This window comes from Ambystoma mexicanum, chromosome 7p (genome assembly GCF_040938575.1).
Source record: "Ambystoma mexicanum isolate Mex_15411 chromosome 7p, UKY_AmexF1_1, whole genome shotgun sequence".
Taxonomy (NCBI): domain Eukaryota; kingdom Metazoa; phylum Chordata; class Amphibia; order Caudata; family Ambystomatidae; genus Ambystoma; species Ambystoma mexicanum.
In genome coordinates this window covers 735,045,549-735,062,850 of record NC_090939.1, presented here as the reverse complement: position 1 = coordinate 735,062,850, position 17,302 = coordinate 735,045,549, and the positions used below count along the sequence as shown (strand labels likewise).

Sequence of the window (17,302 nt, the reverse complement as noted above, 5' to 3'; positions counted from 1 at the left end):
ATGAGGGATCAGTGGTCATATGGTAGGAAATGTAGAAAAATCCCAAAAGCGACAGTTAAACAAGCAAGAGGGTGGATAGGCAGCCACCTTTCACCAGCTGCTCAGAGAAACAGGGATACCTCAATCACTTCAAGGGATGGGAACAGATTTGACCCTTACAATGCAAACCTATGTAAACTGTGGTCTCAACCATGGATATCTCTGAAGAGAGCAGATCACCCTCTCTGAATATTGCACCCTGTCTTCAGGCCTTGATGCACCATCTCCACGTGCAACTCAGCGGGCTCTCTCGGCATCTGTGTGATGCAGATCCCGAAGATGGTTCAGGGGTCACCTGCAGCAGCTTCACCAATACACCATGCTCCAAGCTGTATCCCAAAGCCAGAAAAGGAATAAAGGAGTGCAAGCCAAGCTGCCGCAGACACTGCTTCCACCACGCTCCTCCCCTTTCTTATGTTCTCCCATTCAGAACAAATACACAGCCACCACTCATGAGAAAACACAAGACGCATCAAGTCCATAAACTGTACAATTAAAATATCATAACAAAAAAGAACGATGATCAAGACTAATAGTGCTAGGCAGTGATTAACACTCAATAAATGATATCTCTTTTCCCATTTGTTTTCACCATGAATATACATTTTCTGTTAATGTTCTTAAAAACATTTCCTAATATACATAGCTACATCTGCTTCATTGGACACCTAATAGTGTTCTGCTGAATCATGCATGTTTATTCGCTGCTATACAACTACCATTGGATTTTCCTCAGACCCTCAATCACACTTTCAGGGTTACAAACTGACATCATAAATCTACTAGTCACAAACACTAATCTACTAAATGTGTATATCTCTCGAACTGTTGACACATGTTTCAGCCGGTTCTCATTAGCTATCAGTTCAAGCTAATTACTTCTCCGGCCTTCTTCAGGACAGGAATGGAAAACAAACTGGTGTACCACTCAAACTGTAATTTTGTATTCAAAGGTGTCTGTAATTAGTCGCCCATGCGGTATTACCCAAATTGACCTATTACAATTGACCTTTTGCACAATTGACCTAATTATAGTGGTCCTAATTGACCTTCTGCACAATTTACTTTTATATTATTTTAGTTATTTTATATATGTATTGGGTTGGTTTTGGAATATAAATAATATAAGGGGATTAGGTGCGGCTTTGGGGGGGGTTTGGATTGGGTGGGGGGCTGTCATGATGCCTACCTCCGGGCATCAGGACCAAGCCCATCAGCTCTGGGAGCAGGCATCCAGATTCTTATTAAAACCCCAACAGCCCTGGCTGGGGGCTGTTTGGGTTCAGTCCTGGCGCCTTAGGCGCCAGGCTCATCATAAAAATCAGTCCTGGCGCCATAGGCGCCAGGCTCATAGACTTTACTTACCTGATGCAGACCATGCTGCAAGTGAGTCCAAGCCAACGTGAGGCCTGGATGGGACTATTTTATTACAGGGACTATTTTTTACTCAGGCGTGGGTCTGGGGAACTTCTTACCTGGGACTACTTAAGAGGCTATTTAAACCACGCCCGAACAGCAGCACATGCTTTGCGTTATTCTGCATCCAGCAGCGTAACGCTCACCGTGCCTGCAGTCAGCATCCAGTCTTCTGCCACGCCCGCCTCGAATCTGGAGCTACTAAAATAAAACGGAAAGAAAAGGACAAGGTTAAAAAACAAACTATTTTCGAATTCCTCACCCGATTCCGGATCCATCTCACCTCCAGACCTGGAAAGAACATCATTTCAGTACGCGTCGAATCTCCAGCTGAAGCGCCGCGCCATACTCACCAGTCCTCGCAGCATCTTCCGATTCGGCGCTGCTTCCATCATTTCTTCGCCGAACTCCGGCACCGGGGGGACAAAAGAAAACAACAAGGTGAGTCGAGAAAACCAACAAATATAACTCTTATCACCATAGACTTACCTGATTTACCACCAGAGGCATAATTCTAGAACTCTCGACATCTTCGTGTGCCGCACCTGCAAAGAGAGAGAAAACAACACGTTAAACACGTGCAACATTTACAGGACAGCGTCGGGTAATACAGACTCTTACCCCAGCGCCACCAGCTACCACGAGAGCATCTTCTCACAAACTCAGCTGCAAGACAAGGAAGGAAGGGGGGGAACAAGAGTGAACATCGGACATATTGAACTCTATGAACTTGATACTTACTGGTCCTTGCCAGGAACCTCAGAGTCAATACTCTCCGGAACTCTCCCACGCCTTCGAACCAGTGAAGTAACTGTCATCAACGCGCCCCTGCAATCCATGCAGGATGGAGAGCTCAACTTTCAAGAGTATAAAGGTGAGATTGCTGAGAGGGCACTTCGGAGGTGATTAGTGGGCAGGACTGTGGGGGTGCCATCACTTGAATCCACAGGTGGCTAAATCCATCCCTCCACTTGCAGGAGAATACTTCTAAGGGTCAAGCAGACAAGATTAGGAGGGCCAGTCCAGTCAGTCATCTCTGCACTACGCATCATGTTGGTGGAGACCGCAGCCGTCCGGGTCCGACCGACGCCCCTGTGGGAGCCAGGTGAGCGTAACAGGGGCTGCAGTGGGTTTCCCCCCGCATATATGTCCTAATTGACCTTCTAAATTAGGTCAATTCTGCCAAGGTCAACTGTGAAAAGGTCAATTAGTATACAATTGCACATGCTGCTTATGCTTCTTCTCTGCCAGAACTCTGTGTGGCCTGGTCTTGCTCAATGTACCTGTTACGCTCACCTGGCTCCCACAGGGGCGTCGGTCGGATCCGGACAGCTGCGGTCTCCACCAACGTGATGCGTAGTGCAGAGATGACTGACTGGACTGGCCCTCCTAATCTTGTCTGCTTCACCCATAGAAGTATTCTCCTGCAAGTGGAGGGATGGATTTAGCCACCCGTGGATTCAAGTGACGGCACCCCCCACAGTCCTCCCAACTAATCACCTCCGAAGTGCCCTCTCAGCAATCTCACCTTATATTCTTGAATGATGAGCTCTCAATCCTGCATGGATGGCAAGGATGCGTTGATGCCAGTTACTTCACTGGTTTTAAGGCGTGGGAGAGTTCCAGAGAGTATTGACTCTGAGGTTCCTGGCAAGGTCCAGTAAGTATCAAGTTCATAGAGTTCAATATGTCCGATGTTTCACTCTTGTCCCCCCTTCCTTTCTTGTCTTGCAGCTGATATTGTGAGAAGATGCTCTTGTGGCAGCCTGTGGCGCTCAGGTAAGAGTCTGTATTACCCGACGCTGTCCGGTCAATGTTGCACATGTTTAACGTGTTGTTTTCTCTCTCTTTGCAGGTGCGGCACATGAAGATGTGGAGAGTTATAGAATAATGTCTCTGGTGGTAAATCAGGTAAGTCTTTGTGATAAGAGTTATGTTAGTTGGTTTTCTCGGCTCACCTTGTTGTTTTCGTTTGTCCCCCAGGTGCCGGAATTCGGCGAAGAAATGATGGAGGCAGCACCGAATCAAACGATGCTGCGAGAACTGGTGAGTATGGCGCGGCGCTGCAGCTGGAGATGCGACGCGTACAGAAATGGTGTTCTTTCCAGGTCCGGAGGCGAGATGGATCCGGAGTCAGGTGAGGAATTTGAAAAATAGTTCATTTTCTAACCTTGTCATTTTCCTTCCTCTTTGTTTTAGGAGCTCCAGATTCGAGGCGGGCGTGGCAGAAGACTGAATGCAGACTGCAGGCATGGTGAGCGTTATGCTGCTGGATGCAGAATAACGCGAAGCGTGTGCTGTTGTTCGGGCGTGGTTTAAATAGCCTCCAAAGTAGTTCCAGGTAAGAAGTTCCCTAGAAGCACGCCCGAGTAAAAAATAGTCCCTGTAATAAAATAGTCCCGTCCAGGCCTCACGTTGGCTTGGACTCACTAGCAGCATGGTCTAGGCGCCAGGACTGATTTCTATGATGAGCCTGGCGCCTAAGGCGTCAGGACTGAACCCAAACAGCCCCCAGCCGGGGCTGTTGGGGCTTTAATAAGTATCTGGATGCCTGCTCCCGGAGCTGATGGGCTGGGTCCTGTTGCCCGGGGGTAGGCATCATGACAGCACTCCCCTCCCAAGCCCCCTCCTAAAGTTGTTCTTCCCCTTGGCCCTGGTTTGTCTGGGAAGTCCCGATGGAATCTCTTCACCAACCGAGGTGCATGAACGTGGTCACTAGGCTCCCATGACCTTTCTTGTGGTCCGTAGCCCTTCCAATCGATTAAATAAAAAACATTTTGATTTAACCATCTTGGAGTCCAGGACATTTTTTACCTCGAATTCAGGTTCTCCATCTATCAAGATGGGGTCGGGTGGTTTGGTTAATCTTGTTCCTGGTTGAACTGGTTTTAAAAGTGAAACATGAAAGACAGGATGAATTTGCATATTAGAGGGTAATTCCAATTTGACGGCCACCGGGTTGATAATGGCCTTAATGGGGTAACGTCCCAAATATCTAGGGTTAAAAGTCCGAGTTCCCTTCAAAGGTATGTGTTTTGTAGCCAGCCAAACGTGAACCCCAATCTGGTATTGTGGAGTTTCACTTCTATGTTGATCAGCATTTTTCTTATATTTCTCTTTTGCTTGTTTCAAATGTTCTGTTGCCTCCTTAAAGGCTTGTGTAATAGTAGAGTGCAAATGACTAACTGCAGGCATTTCTAAGTGCTGAGGCGAATCTAGTTCTGAGGTTCGAGGGTGATGTCCATATATGGTATAAAAGGGGCTTTGTCCGGTTCCTGAATGTACAGAGTTATTGTATGCATACTCAGAAATCCATAAAATATCTTTCCAATTACTTCCGGTCTGGTGCAGCATGCAACGTAGGTACTGTTCCAGGGTCTGGTTGGTCCTCTCCGTCTGACCAGCGGTCTGGGGATGGTGACTGGTTGATAACCTCACGTCGATTTGCACCAATTGACAACATGTCCTCCAAAAATGTGAAATGAATGGATTACCTCGGTCAGAGACCAATACGGAAGGAAATCTGTGTATTCGAACAATGTTTTCGAGGAACTCCTTGGCCAGAATTGAAGCAGAAGGTAATCCCATTAAAGGAATAAAGTGGGCCATCTTGGAAAAAAGATCCACAATAACTAGAATGGTGTTAAATCCATTACATGGAGGTAGATCTGTAATAAAGTCTAAAGATAAGGTGTGCCATGGTGTAGGTGGAATAGCTAAAGGTTGTAAAAGGCCAGCTGGTTTTTTCTTCTGACTTTTGTTTTGTGCGCAAATGCCACAAGACATCACAAATGACTTTACGTCTTTTCGCCAGGTCGGCCACCAGAATTGTCTGTTAATTTTAGCTTCAGTTTTTGCGATACCTGGGTGCCCTTCCATCAGGGTGTCATGATAATTGGAGATGACTAGTTCTTGTAGTTCCTTGTGTGGTAGAAATAGTCGCCCTTGATAATAAGGTAGGTCATTGATGACTGAGTAGTCCGGGCCTTTCTTTACCCAGTCCTGCAGGGCTGTTGGAACGAAGAGTTGTTGGATTTTTACATGCACATCCTCTAGTGTCTGTAGAGTAGTTATGCCAAGAATTCTTTGTTCTGAAATTATAAGCACCGGTTCCGGGTTCGCATATGCTTCTCCCATCCCTATTCGGGATAAGGCATCTGCCTTGCCATTTTTACAGCCTGGTCGATAAGTGATCACGAAATCGAACTCGGCAAAAAACAATGCCCATCGAAGTTGCGCGACGATTGGGCTCTGGCTGTTTTTAAATACTGCAAGTTCCGGTGATCGGTGATTACAGTAATGGTATGCCTGGCACCGAGAAGATAATGCAGCCAAGCCTTGAAGGCGGATTTGATGGCTAATAACTCTTTATCAGTAACTGCATAGTTTAACTCCGGTGCTGAGAAATTTCTGGACCAAAATGCTACTGGGTGAAGTTGACCGGTTTCAGGATCCTTCTGGGACAGGACAGCTGCCATGGATAAACTGGATGCATCAGTTTCAACTATGTATGGAAGTTCAGGGCGTGGATGCTTTAAGACAGGTGCAGACGTGAATTTCGCTTTCAGCTCTTGGAATGCCTTTTCAGCCTCTTCGGTCCACAAGAAGCGTTTGTTTTTCCATAAAAGTGCTGTGATAGGGTGTACAACATGTGCGAAATCTGGAATGAATCTGCGGTAGAAATTAGCAAATCCGAGCATGCTTTGTACCCCTTTAACTGAACTGGGTGATGGCCACTTGAGAATTGCGTCTACCTTTCGAGAGTCCATTCGGACTCCTTTTGGAGTCAGGATAAATCCAAGAAATTCAACTTCCGTAGCATGAAAAATGCATTTTTCCAATTTTGCATATAACTTGTGCTGGCGTAGTTTCTCAAGGACTGCAGGCACGTGCTTAACATGGTCTGATTCTGAGGAGGAGTACACTAGAATATCGTCTATGTATACGACAACACAGATGTCAATGAGTTCACGAAGCACATCGTTCATAAAATACTGGAAGGCTGCTGGTGCATTGCACAACCCGAAGGGCATCACCTGATATTCGAATAATCCGTACTTGGTGCGAAACGCAGTCTTCCATTCGTTGCCTTTCTTTACACCTACCAGATGATATGCCCTTCGGAGATCTAATTTGGTGTAGATGCAAGCATCCTTTACTTGGTCTAGTAAGTCGGGGATCCGAGGCAATGGGTATCGGTTCTTCACCGTAATCTGATTTAGTTCGCGGTAGTCTATGCACGTTCTGAGGTCACCTTCCTTTTTAGGCACGAAGAATAAAGTGGAGGATGCAGGGGACTTGGATGGACGAATTAAGCCATTAGCAATGTATTGGTCCAAGTATTGTCGTAGGTGAAGGTTTTCGGGTTCCGTAAGGGCGTAGATCCTACTGCATGGAGGTTGTGCACCGGGTATGAGGACGATTTGACAATCGTATGATCTGTGAGGTGTTAAGGTGCTTGCCTGTTCTTTTTGAAAAACATCCTGGAATTCTTGATATTCCTGAGGTAACTGCACGACTGGATTAGCGACTGTGGCCAGGCCTTTGTTCAAGGTCTTTTCCGGGTAACAGGTGTGTGCACAATCCGGGAAGGTTATTCTCTTCTCTCGCCAATCAATATTAGGATTATGTGTTTCCAACCAAGGTATCCCCAGTATTATTTAGAACTGCGGGGCTTTGATTAAATCAAACGCAATAGTCTCTCGATGCCCATCTTGACCCAACAGTGTCATCTCTGTGGTGGAATGCGTTACAGGCCCAGAGGCAATTTTAGTTCCATCAACTGTGGTGATGACATCCGAAGAGGTTTTTTTGCAGAAAGGTAGATTCATCCTAGAAGCCAATTTGTGGTCCATATAGTTTCCTACGGCCCCACTATCAATGTATGCCCTTACTGCGTGCCTTGGATCAATAAGAACCATTGGTATGATTAGGTGCAAGGTCTGAGTGTCCTTCTTCAAGCACGGCAAGCGGACCTCTACGCTTGTCGGGCGTGGCCGTTTCCCGAATCAGGTTCTGTTTGATTTCTATCAGCAACACCGACTACTTTCTTGGATGTTTTTATAGGGCAATCCCGTAGAAAATGTCCTGAGGCCCCACAGTATAGACACAATTGCATCAGCCGTCTCCTTTCTCTTTCCTTTTGAGTTAAGGCTCCCTTAACCCCCCCGATCTGCATAGGTTCTGCTGCATCTGTTCCTTTGGGGGTGACGTTGGGTTTAACCAATACCCGATTCTCGAACTTAGCTCGGTCAGCCTTTCTATTCTGAAGTCGGTGGTCTAACTGGACCACTAAGTCTATATATTCTGCGCAATCCTGGGGTGGGTTCACAACTTGGGCAAAAACGTCTTTAAGTTCTCCCCGAAGTCCACGATGAAATAGTGTAATTCGTTTTACCTCTGGCCATCTGGTTTCCACCACCAACCTATGAAAGGTTGCAATATAGGTTAACAGATCCTGGTTACATTGTCGTAGGGATAAAAGTTCGTTATCCAGGGCCTGTCCCTGGGAATGTCTGGCAAATAGTCTTTCCATGCTCATTTGAAAACCCTGAAAGTCCCAAAGAAGAGGGTCATCCTGATTGACTAGTGGAATCGACCAGTCAGCTGCACTGCCACTCAAATATGATAATACAAAAGCTACTTTGGCTTGGTCATTTGGAAAAGCTCCAGGTCTGCATAAAAAGTGCAAGCGACATTGGTTCATAAATACGGCAAACCTTTTTGGGTCCCCAGCAAAGCGTCCAGGTGGGGCTAAAGGAATAGCCCCTGGTAAAACCACTTGCACCGGATTGCTTGTTGAAACAGGAGTTGGATTCCCCCCCGAGTCCTGGTAAAGGTGTTTGCCCTGCTTGGTTTTGCAGCAGTTGCCTAGCCAGATCGTCAGTGCTCTCCTTCGAGACAATCAGTTCTCTCTTGAGGGCATTAGTCTCTTGGCGAGCGGAGTGCACTTCCGCCCTAAGTTCCCCCAATAATTGGGCCAGTTGGTCGGTTCCTGAGGTTTCCATAACGCCCGGGTGGGGATTTATAGAGAGGCTTTGCTTTCTGTTACACTCACCTGGCTCCCACAGGGACGTCGGTCGGATCCGGATGGCTGTGGTCTCCACCAACGTGATGCATAGTGCAGAGTTGACTGACTGGACTGGCCCTCCTAATCTTGTCTGCTTGACCCATAGAAGTATTCTCCTGCAAGTGGAGAGATGGATTTAGCCACCTGTGGATTCAAGTGATGGCACCCCCCACAGTCCTCCCAACTAATCGCCTCTGAAGTGCCCTCTCAGCAATCTCACCTTATATTCTTGAAAGAGGAGCTCTCCATCCTGCATGGATTGCAGGGGCGCGTTGATGCCAGTTATTTCACTGGTTTGAAGGCGTGGGAGAGTTCCGGAGAGTATTGACTGAGGTTCCTGGCAAGGTCCAGTAAACTGCTCATCGCCATCCTCCAAGACCGACCGGCAATCACTGTCTAGAGGTAAGAGGATCCATGCTGCCCCTCCCATCCTGTTCCAAACAGCTGATACTAGACGCGATCGGCTACGCGCTCGCACCTTCTACGCCCCACGCAGAACTATTCCACAACCCATAAGCATACGGAATACTCGCTTACCCTCGAGACCCAATGCCACCTCCAGATCGTCTACCACAGGTACGCTCCCGCGCAACAGATCCCTTTGTACCGCTCTCCAGATGAACTCCCTCCAAGGCCCCCACCCTTCATCCAGCACAGCCATCAGATCTGTATCGAGGGCACCAGACACAAAAACTAGAGCTAAACCTCTTGCACCCTCTAAGGTCAAATCTGAGGTCTACAAAACCACGACCTTAATGCCTGTGACTCCTGAAAATGGGACCCCAACTATTGCCAATTCTTCTACCTCACCAGTTGAACGTATTGATGTACCTGCCACTGTTACCATGCCTATGACCCCTGAAAATGGGACCCCCACTATTGCCAATTCTTCTACCTCACCAGTTGAATGTATTGATGTACCTGCCACTGTTACCATGCCTATGACCCCTGAAAATGGGACCCCCACTATTGCCAATTCTTCTACCTCACCAGTTGAATGTATTGATGTACCTGCCACTGTTACCATGCCTATGACCCCTGAAAATGGGACCCCCACTATTGCCAATTCTTCAACCTCACCATTTGAATGTATTGATGTACCTGCCACTGTTACCATGCCTATGACCCCTGAAAATAGGACCCCCACTATTGCCAATTCTTCTACCTCACCAGTTGAATGTATTGTTGTACCTGCCATTGTCACCATGCCTATGACCCCTGAAAATGGGACCCCCATTATTGCCAATTCTTCCTCCTCGCCAGTTGAATGTATTGATGAACCTGCCACTGTTACCATGCCTGTGAGCCCAGACACTACCGCCCCCCCACCAGTTTCCACCCCTCCCTCACCCCCCATCTCAAATGTGCCCTGATTAACGCCCGATCCGTCAATGCCCATGCCCTGGACATCCATGACCTCATCACCACAAACAACCTAGACATCCTCTTAGTCACCGAAACATGGCTGCATGAAGCCTCAGGCCCGGCGCTCTCCCTTGCACTCCCACCTGGCTACACCGTCATTAGGCAAGACCGCCTCATCAAAGGTGGTGGAGTAGCAATCATAGCCAAAGACTCAATCAACATCAGAAAAAATGATACAACTACGAAAGACATCAGTGACTACCTCCAACTTAAACTCTCCACCTCCCACCACTGCACCATTACACTCCACCTGGTCTACCGGCCACCCGGCCCCATAGGGGACTTCCAGTCCACTATCACTCACCTTTTGGCAGACAACCTAAAGAAATCTACCAAAGCGATCCTCCTCGGTGATGTCAACCTTGGTCTTAATGACCCCAAGGACCCTGCCTCCAAAGCACTCAACTCAGCCCTTGAAACCCTGGGCTTCTCCAACACTGTCACAGACCCTACCCACTCATTGGGCAGGACACTTGACTGGATTGCTCAGCATAACTGCCCTCTAACAATCACTGGCAACTCCCCCACCCCATGGTCTGACCACCACATCATTACCTTCAACATCCCCACCTCCGTTGTCCCACCCCACCCCCCCATCCTCTACCACCCGCCCTCACCAGAAGCGCTCACCTCCTCACTAAAGAAAGACTTCTACCATTCCTTCAGGGTCCTGCCTTCAGACCTCCCTTCTCCAATGACCCAGAAACCCTGGCGCAAAATTACAACAAGGCTATATCAGCAGCAATCAATTCCATTGCTCCTCTCAAACCTCGGAAGTCCAAACCCACAAGCCACACCAACACCTGGTTCACCCCAGACCTACTCAAACTCCGGACGGACAAACGCTCTGCCCTTGCGCGCTGGCAAACCTCCCAAGATGACAAAGACAAACTTGACTTCAAAACCCGCTCGAAGGAATACAAAAAAGCCATCATTCAAGCAAAAGCCAAATCATTCGAAGCCAGAATCACCGAAGCCAATTCCAACACCAAAGAAATGTTCACCATATTCAGGGAACTTGAAACCCCTACCCCTACACCCCAGAACTTCACTAAAGACAAAGCCTGGTGCGACGGCATCCAAACTGCCATGCGCAACAAACTAGACCTCCTTCAAGCCAAAATCTTGAACTCCAGACTCTCTCTCCCCACCCCCTCTCACTACCGCCCCCCCCTCCTCTCTCTAGAGGCCTCCCCACCTTCTCCTTCAAAACCATCCAGGAGAAAGACACCATTACCCTAATGAAAGGCATCAAACCTTCCAACTGCAAAGGAGACCCCTGCCACGCCACCATTATCAAGGACTGTGCTGAGTCCCTCGCCCCATTTCTCACAGCCTTTGTAATTGCATCCTTCACTACAGGTATAGTACCCTCCTCCCTCAAGGAAGCATGGGTCAGGCCTTTCATAAAGAAACCCACACTTGACCCCACCTCACCCAATAACTACAGACCCATCACCACCGTCCCCTTCCTTCTTAAAATTCTGGACAAAGCAGCCTACCTGCAAGTCCAACACTTCATCGAAGAGAACCAACTCCTAGGCCTGAGACAATCTGGGTTCCGCCCAAAACACAGAACCGAGACCGCCTTATTGGATTTAAAAAACCAGATGGATGATGCCAGAGACCTGGGCAAACCTGTTCTGCTCCTCCTCCTCCTCGATCTCTCTGCTGCGTTTGACCTCGTGGATCACGACGTCTTATGCCACCACATAACCTCTACTGCTAATTTTTCAGCCCATGCTAGTGCCTGGATCACTTCTTTGCTACAGGGATGGACCATGCAGGTCTTCTCTGATCTAGCTATGGCATCCCCAACCATTATGCTGTGTGGGGTCCCACAAGGCTCCTGCCTCTCTCCGACCCTCTACAATATATTCACTCGCCCCCTCTTCCTCATCCTTGACGCCATGGGGATCTCATACACTAATTACGTGGACGACACGCAGATCTTCGTGACCCTGACAGGCGACTATGAGACTGACTCCAAGACCCTCAACACCATCTATAACGCAATCCAAACCTGGATGGCGGCCAACAGCCTCTGTCTCAACTCTGACAAAACTGAACTCCTACTTGTAGGCTCCCCGACACCCTAAAAAAACTTGACGCGCAGTTCTCCCACTTCACCATTGACTCTATCATAATTCCAGTATCTGAGTCAGTGAAAACCCTAGGCGTCTACCTGGAGTCCAATCTGTCCATGACCAGACAGGTGAACGCCATTGCCTCCTCAGCTGCCTGCCAGGCCAAACTCCTCAATGCAGTTAGACCCTACCTCTCCAGCGACACCTGCACAAACATAGCTAGGGCTATCACTGGATCACGGCTGGACTACTGCAATGTTCTCTTCCTAGGGACCTCCACAAAAAAACCTTGAGAAACTGCAAGATACTCAAAACAACGCCTTACGTGCAGCACAAGGCATCTCCAAAAGAGAGCATATATCTACTGCGAGAAGAGCCTCCCACTGGCTACCTATAAAATAGAGGATCATCTTCAAAACCTTGACCCTCACCCACAAATGCATCCACTCTGCAGCACCAGCCTACCTGGCACAAAGGATCCACCCGGCCATGTCCTCAAGACCAACCAGGACCCCCTATACCAACCTACTCACTCTACCCATGGTGAAAAAAGCAAGAGCAGGGGGTACCAGCTTCCCCTACCTTGCGGCTCTACACTGGAATGCCCTCCCCACTGCCCCTGCGAGCTGATCCTTCTCTGACCACCTTCCGCAAAACCTTGAAAACCACCGTTTGCTTGATTCTCTACCGTTTCTCATGTACACCCGCCATATGTATATCTGACCTGTGTACGCCTCCATGCATAATATGTGTTACACCTATGTGCCCAATGCTGTAACTTATGCATAATGTAACTAGGTTTTTCTGCAAGTAACAGCGCCACAATGCCCTTGGGCTGCCTGCGCGGCATACAAATGTAAAAAATAAAAAATAAAATAAATCAAGTTCATAGAGTTCAATATGTCCGATGTTCCACTCTTGTCACCCCTTCCTTCCTTGTCTTGCAGCTGAGATCGTGAAAAGATGCTCTCGTGGCAGCTGGTGGCGCTCAGGTAAGAGTCTGTATTACCCAACGCTGTCCGGTCAATGTTGCACGTGTTTACCGTGTTGTTTTCTCTCTTTGCAGGTGCGGCACATGAAGATGTGGAGAGTTATAGAATGATGCTTCCGGTGGTAAATCAGGTAAATCTATGGTGATAAGAGTTATGTTTGTTGGTTTTCTCGGCTCACCTTGTTGTTTTCTCAGGTGCCAGAGTTCGGCGAAGAAATGATGGAGGCAGCGCCGAATCAAATCAAGAGTATGGCGCGGCGCTGCAGCTGGAGATGCAACGCGTACAGAAATGGTGTTCTTTCCAGGTCCGGTGGGGAGATGGATCCGGAATCAGGTGAGGAATTTGAAAAAGAGTTTGTTTTCTAACCTTGTCCTTTTTCTTCCTCTTTGTTTTAGGAGCTCCAGATTTGAGGCGGGCGTGGCAGAAGACTGGATGCAGACTGCAGGCACGGTGAGCGTTACGCTGCTAAATGCAGAATAACGCGAAGCGTGAGCTGTTGTTCGGGCGTGGTTTAAATAGCCTCCAAAGTTGTTCCAGGTAAGAAGTTCCCTAGAACCACGCCCAAGTAAAAAAATAGTCCCTGTAATAAAATAGTCCCATCCAGGCCTCACGTTGGCTTGGACTCACTAGCAGCAGGGTCTGCATCAGGTAAGTAAAGTCTATGAGCCTGGCGCCTATGGCGCCAGGACTGATTTCTATGATGAGCCTGGCACCTAAGGCGTCAGGACTGAACCCAAACAGCCCCCAGCCGGGGCTGTTGGGGTTTTAATAAGTATATGGATGCCTGCTCCCAGAGCTGATAGGCTTGGTCCTGATGCCCGGGGGTAGGCATCATGACAGTACCCTCTCCTGTGGCTTCTCCTCTGGTGTATGCCTCTTCTCGTCAGCATGCACCTTTTTGCTTGTCGGCAGCTTACAGTCGTAGTCCTTAACCGGGTACTCGAAATCACCTTTTCTTTAGGTTCTAATTTGTTTCTCAATATCGGGTATTGCTTTCCCTGACCGTCGTCTCCAGCTACTCATGTTGTGCCGCACGTAGTATTGTATTCTGTCGGCACCATCATTCTTTTATTTGTGCCATTTTCTATGCATCTGGCATTGCCAAGAACTAGGCTGCCTCATGAGGCAGCCTAGATCTAGGGGACTCCAGATGCATGGAAAACGGCACAAATAAATGAATGCTGGTGCCGGCAGAACTGAGAGGCAGCCCAGTTCTTTTTTTGATGTAATGTTTCGATTTAGCATGTATCTAGTGTAATTAACAAGGAAGAGATGAGTGTTACTTTGTTTTTAAATGTATCCATTTTAGATTTGCATGCACGCAGCGAGATAATGTCAAATCTGCTGATGCAATATAAACACAATGTGTGATGTGCCTCATAGTGCATATAAAGTTGGGCAGCAAGGAGCTTCATATGCACCCGCGAGATGGAGAAATCACAGTGAGAGGACGCAGTAGTCTTGAACATACATACACAGACATGCATACGTGGGAGTCCTTAGGGGCACATTTGGGACAGTTGGGGTATATTTTGAACATTCAAATCTGTATGCTGCAAGTCCTCTCATAGCTAGGGAATGTGCAGGCCCTGCAACCTGGGGTGGCAAGATGAACTCTGTGTGACTAGGAAAACTGGTTGATCAAGGTTAAAGGGTAAGGAAGGGCAGCGAGCAGCTGTGATAATATCAGCTGGTCAGCTACGGCTAGCTCAGGTTTTTACAACTTGGTACTATTGTGGAGAGGAGATGCAATCTTTTTAAGTAAATGGGAGCCTGTTATTCATTGTCCAGGGAAGTCTGGCCATTTGATAGAGTCAGTTAAGGGCCGAGTAATAGACCCAGTGATCAGGTTTTCAGGATGTTAATGTTAAAGGATATTTGTACCGCGCACTATCACCACCGGAGAGGTCCCCGGGCGCTCTTAGGATGTGCACAGAGGGCATGTGTGCTGAATTGGTAGTTGTATATATTAGTGTGAAATAAGGATACCAGCAAGTCTGGGCGTACAAGAAACGTATCGCCAGTTCAAAGGGAACTTGTTATTTCTCTCCCCCTTCTATTGTTGAAGTATCCTTGCAAAGACCATGTGCATCACGTTCAGAGTTAGAGGTCCCCAGCCAGTTGGGACTTGTATTGAATTATGTTTGTTGTGTGAATGTGTAACTATGGGACGATGTCATGACCTACCACGGAAAGATCCCCAAAAGGGGAGTCCTGTAAATAGAAGCTGATGCAAAGATATGTTGAAAGGGGGTGGTAGTTAAATAAATGTGTCCAATCAGAGCGTGGGAATTATTAGTTTGATCAATCATATGTGGGGGAATGATTTGTAATAAAATATGTGGGAGTGTTTTAACTGTTGCAAAACATATAAAATGTGTAAACTTGTGTGCTTCAGAGATACTTTGGTTAGTTTGACTCTGTGGCGTCATCCTACAGGCAGCATATTAGAGACCTGTCTGCTTCCTGGAGGTGTGGTGCCACGCTCCAGCTGTGCAGGGCGTATCAAAGGAGCACCACTTCAGAGCGCTTCAGAGATCCGTTTCACGTGAGTGCACTTTGGCAGGTAAAGCAAGAGGGTAATAGGAGAAAAAGAGGGTTTATCTTTAATTGAAGTGGTTTTTGTAAGGGCAAAATAGGCGTGTATGTGTGGAGTTAGATGAGGTAAGGTCGGTTGAAAGGGTGATTATTTTGGAGGAGTGAATTAACTGTTTTATGTCGTAAGTCTTTTTTCTAGATATTTTTACCTAGTTTGTCATTTTAGAGGTGTGATGTGGTATCCCCACCAGCACGTCCATTGTGAGGTTGACCCTGATGCCCTTCGGTTTGCTTGTCTGGACCCCTCACCTACGGGTGAGGTGGCACCTTTATAGTAAGTCAACTTGTAGATACCTTTCTGAAGTATACACTTGACACCCATCCTTCTGTATTGACTGTGCGGACGGAGCCACCCCCTTGCTTTAATCGGTTAGTCGAAGTAGTGAAGGGTATCTTCCTGCATTCAGGGAAAGACAGTATTGTAGTCGAGAATGCTGTACTAGTGATGTAAAAAGAGAAAGCAGTGTTGTAGTAAAAAACATTGCGCTCTTTGGACTCTAATGAAGGAGATATCTTGAAGAAGCAATGATGATTTGGCCTGGCATTGTGGTTTTTATAATATGCTGGTTTTTGTGTAAAAGAGAAGTATAATTAAAGTGAACAGCTAATGAGTTGATTGTGGTGAAAGTGAAGAAGGTGAGTGGATTGTGGTGAAGATTAAGAAATTGGAAAAGGGGAAAAAGGGAGTTCCATGGGTTGAAATTTTGTGCAGTGGGATTGGGTTCCGTGTTTTAGTCATTCATTTTGAAGTAAAATTGTTTTAGTTAGACTGGTTCTGGAGTATGGAGACTCCACTGAATCACTTGTGTCAGGAACTTCGTGGCTATAAGGTAAAGATTTTAAAATACCATTGAGAATAGCTGCGGGAAACTAAGGGTACAATGCAAAATTCTTGGCTTTATGAGGGGACCTAAAATAAAGCAATGTTAGAAAACCTCAGTCACTAAGCACAAGGGTTCAAAGTTAGAGAATCATTCAAAATATCTTAAGAGTTATGGAGGATGTATGAGAAGGGGACGGAAGGCCCAAAATGTTAATGTGCAGAGGAAGAGCTGAAAATGGATGATGTAGGAATTACTTGCACACCGCCCCCATACGGGTGCTATCCTTTTTTGCCCACAGAAGGGTATGCCGACACTGAGTTCGAACCTCCATTTTCTCCAGCTGCCACTCCAGTGATTGCAACATGGACACAGGTAACACCTCCATCAGCTACAATTCCTAAAAGATGGAACAGTGAGGAAAGTGGAAGGGTAACTCCTTCAATGATTAGGGCCACAGAAAGGTTGAAAACGAGGGCGAAAAGGTAATAACTTCCCTGACTCCTAGGTTAGCAGAGAGATTGAGGGTGGAGGAGCGAGAGAGAGTGAGACCGGCAACTGAAAGACCTGATGAAGGGATGAGAATGGGCGGAAAAGGGGGAACTGTGCCTTTAACCGCTAGGATAGAAGATGGGCTTTGAATGCCAGTGGAAAGAAGCATTGAGGCTAGCAGTGGAAGAGGTAGTGGTGCTACGATTAAAGAGAAGTGAAGGGCAGGAAGAAGTGAATAGGCCAGGTAAATGATGTATAGGAAGAAAGGTGTAGGCATGGACAAGTTCTTGTTAGATTGGATAGGTCAGTTATCAAGGAGATCAACGTAGACCTTGAGCACGGAAGTGTCGCTATGGGTACAGG

The 17,302-nt window shown here is 47.3% G+C and overlaps 1 protein-coding gene across 10 annotated transcripts in view; it reads right to left on the bottom strand.

Annotated features, from left to right (window-relative positions):
* Positions 1-17,302, bottom strand: part of BEND2 (BEN domain containing 2) — a 1,020,032-nt gene that overhangs the window by 450,871 nt on the left and 551,859 nt on the right. The gene's annotated exons all lie outside the window — the stretch shown is intronic.